This window comes from Sus scrofa, chromosome 8 (assembly GCF_054392235.1).
Source record: "Sus scrofa isolate SSC_HxYL_T2T_F1_AM1 chromosome 8, Sscrofa_HxYL_maternal_Yorkshire_Landrace_v2.0, whole genome shotgun sequence".
NCBI classification, from domain to species: domain Eukaryota; kingdom Metazoa; phylum Chordata; class Mammalia; order Artiodactyla; family Suidae; genus Sus; species Sus scrofa.
The window spans coordinates 57463560-57467500 of record NC_139390.1 but is presented as its reverse complement, the minus strand read 5'-3'; positions in this window follow the sequence as shown (position 1 = coordinate 57467500).

Here is a 3941-nt window from a genome sequence, read left to right as displayed (position 1 = left end):
GGTATGGGTAAAGCACACAGCCCATGTGAGCGTCCACGGTCAGAGCCGGGAGGGCAAGAGTCTGTGCTGCCACCAGGCTTGCCTTTCAGACTTTTCCACGTGGGTGGAGGGATGCCACGTCCGGAAAGCCAGACGGGGACCCCCCCTTCACATCTCCCGGCCCACCGCGGTCGCTCTCACGACCACATGCAGCCTTCCCGGTCAAGGGAGAAGCATGGGGCGTGCCACTCAAGGGCCAAGGGCTGCCCTCACTGGCACACAGTGAGGGAGACCCATGACAAGGGGTCCACCTGAGCCCCTCCCGGGGAGGGGACACAAGCTTCCCCTGCCTTACCGTCTCGACCCCCTCCCCTGAGCTTTAGGAAGCTGCTCGTGGGGCACGCCACCACCACAGTGGGGACCCGAGGGGACTCACCGCTGGGAGAGGAAAACGACACCACCGCTCGGCCTCGGGCATCTGACAGGCAACCCGGAGTACTCCAGGGGCACCACAGAGGACCAGGGGAGGCACGCTCACGCACCCGCAGGGATGCGAAGCATGGCAGCGAGGGAGGCCTCCCCCCACTTTGGGGAGGGACCGCTCGCAAGGCACACGCCAAGGAGGCAAAGCGAGAATGCCTGCTGCGTCCCAAAGGACCCAGGCCCCCCCCCCCGACTGACACCCGAAGGCAGCAGGGCGGGAGACCAGAGGTCAGGCTGGAGGCCGCACCCCTGCCTTCCCCCACACCACCCGCAGGTGGGGGAGGAGCAGCGAGGGGCCCGCGACAGAATGAGAGGCGCGGCCCAACTCACCATGAGCGGCCGTCCCTCACCTGGCGCGGCTTAAGCCCAAGCCCAGGAGAGCGCCACATCACCACATCGATCAGTCCTGGCAGAGCCAGGGAAGAGCCCAGAAGAGGGGAGGGAGGGAGGGAGGGAGGGAGGGCCAGCAAAGACAATCACCACGGGGGCCTGCTTCAGCTTCACCGGCCCCCCCTCCTCCTCCTCCTCCTCCTCCTCCCCTTCCTCTCTCAGGGGAGAGACAGCGGCTGACAACCCCGGGAGGGAGAATGCCTGACACGTGGCACGGAGCCAACAGGGTGGGGTTGTTCCAGCCGAGCCGCCGGGTGCCCGCAGCAGGGAGGCACACAGGGTAGAAGACCCCACAGGGCCACGCGCCCTGCCGCCCTCGGGTCAGCCAAAGACCGGAGGGGACACCGCAGCATGGGCCAGCTGGATGCACAAGCGAGAGCCGGCGCACAGGCCCAGGCGAGCGGCCCCCACGCGGGGTGCAAAGGGCAGGGTCAGGCCTTGGACAGCAGCCGAAAGCCCAAAGCCCCCCACGTGCATCCAGAGGCCCAAGGTCTCCAGCGACAGGCGCTGAAGAGGATCGTGTCAGCATCTACCTGGTGACAGAAAAGGCCTATTTCGGCCGCGAAAAATGTCCATGCCCAGCAGCGGGGCCCACCCACAGGACGTGGGGGTATCCCCGGAACCCCCATCCGGACACTTGTCCCCCAGCCCTGCCCTAGAGTCGCCAGACCCAGCGCTCTCAGGGCCATCTGGTCGACCCGGGGAGCGTGACCGCAAGGAAGGGACAGGGACAGGAAGGAGGTGGAGCCGGCCGGCCAGCCGGGGAAGCCCTTCCCGGCTTGCCCACGCGGGCAGGTATCGGTCTGTCCGGAGCTCCAGACGGGGACTTGGCTCCCCCAAAATCCAGGACACACCATCCAGCTCAGGCCGGTCCCCACCTCCCGACAGATCGACCGACCGACAGGGAAACACTCCGAGGGCGGGGGGGCGGGGGGGGGGGGAATGAGAGCGTGGGAAACGAAGTCTTGTCCAACGACCGGGACCCTACATGGGCACGCCTCAGGCCCAGGTGCACCCTTCCCGGCCACACCCGGGAGCAGGGGGCCGGCGGGGTACCATCCACCATCTCCGGATCCATCAGGACTTGGAAAAAAAATGTTTCCACGGAGGCGCCTCCGACGAACGGACCCCGCGAAGGAAGGCGCCGGGGCCCGAGCCACCCTTTCCGCTCCACCCCTCACGGCTTGTGCCGGTCTAGACCTCGTCAGTACGACTCCGCACGGGCCGGCGGTAGCCATCAGTCGGGGGGCAGGGGGGGAGGGACCCATGCCGGCATGACGACCGGGAAACAAGCGTGCCGGCCACCGAGCCTGTCGCGCCCTCCAACGCCCTCACAGCGCACAGCCCGGGCCGCTCCTCACTTCGGGGATGAGAGGCTGGAGGGACGGCGGGCGGGAGTCATTCACGCTCCAAAGGGCGACCCGGGACAAGGCCAGGCCACCCGAGCACAGGCAGTCCCGGGCGCCGCACACCCTCTCCCCTCGCTAGGGAGGCGGCCCGGCCCAGGCCTGGTCGGTCCCCGGGGCCGGAGCGGCAAGAGCGGATGCTGGTCGACCCGGCCAGGCGGCCCCAGAACCTGCCTGGGGAGCGCGGTGACAGTCACTCCCTCACAGGCCTGCACGCCCAATCTCCGGTGAGAGAGGGACACTCCCAGGCCTCTGAGCCACCGGAGCTGTCGCCGCCAGTGTCGCCAGCCTCCCGGAACTCTGACTCAGGCCGGATGGCTGAGTCACATCCCTCGCGAAGGTCCCCAAAGCTGCAGAGGGAAGGGACGATATAAAAGCGGACACTAGATGGCACGCGACAACCGCCACCAACGTCACCAGGACAGATCCGGAAGGCCGGCCGGCCGGCGGCGACACAACGACACAGCGCCGGCCACCCAAATGCCCGAGCTCTTCCCGGGGCCGAGGCGCCAGGCGTCCTGCACGACCGCGAGGCTTCCACTACGGAGCTGCCTCCTGGCAAGGCACTGCGTGGCGTGATGGCAGCAGATGGAAAGAGGGGGGCGGCGGCGGCGGCGGCGGCGGCGGCGGGGAAGGAGCTGGGAAGAGGTTCTCGCTGTTGCCTAGAAGGAGCCGCGCTCGCTCCCCCAAGCATGTCCCTTCCTGGGCTTGGGAATTCCAGAGAGAAGCCGGCGCGGTGAGGGTGGCACTAGCGAGAGAGATCTCAGGTTCCCCTCCACCTTCTCTTCTCTCCCCCACCCCCACCCCACCTCCCTGCACGGAGCTGGAGGAGGGAGGGAGAGAGGGAGGGCGGGAGGGTAGGCGGGGACTGGCAAAAACGAAACCCGGCAAGCTCTCGGAGAACGACAACGCAGGAGTCGGTATACCTGCCACCCTTACCGACGGAGACGGTCTGTCAAAAGCAGACAAGCAAAGCCCAGAAGCTTAGGAAGGGAGAGAAGGATACAGTCGATCCTAGGAAAGTGGAAATGAAAATCTCTCTCTGCATAGACTGAGACAAAGTCCAAAGAGAACAAATGGCTGCCTGGGGCAAATGCTCTGGTGGTCAGGTCATAGAAACATGGATTTCAGCATGACTGACCAACCACAACGGAGGGAAAGTACAACGCAACACTATGAGTGTGTGTGTATGTGTGGGGGGGTGAACTGAAATCTCATCCAAAACAAAACAAAACAAAACAAAAAAAGGAAAACAACCCCCCCCCCAAAAAAAACCCAAAAAACAACAACAGATGAAGAAGAAGAAGGAAGCCCACGACCAACAGGGTCAAGGCTCCTGCTTTCTCACCGCGGTGGCTCTGGTTGCCCCTGTGTGGTGCAGGTTCCATCTCTGGCTCAGGAAAAACTTCCACTTGCTGCCCGTGTGTGTGGCCAAAAAGTAAAACATAAAGCTGAAACAGGAGGGAGAGGGGGTGGAGAAAACCCGAAACAAACAATAAACTTTGCAAGTCTCAGGATTGCCATCCTGGGGTAGTGGAAACAAATCCGACCAGGAACCATGAGGTTGCAGGTTTGATCCCTGGCTCACTTGTTGGGTTAAGGATCTGGCATTGCCGTGAGCTGTGGTGTCTGTCACAGACGCGGCTCGGATCCCGCGTGGCTGTGCCTGTGGTGTAGGCCGGC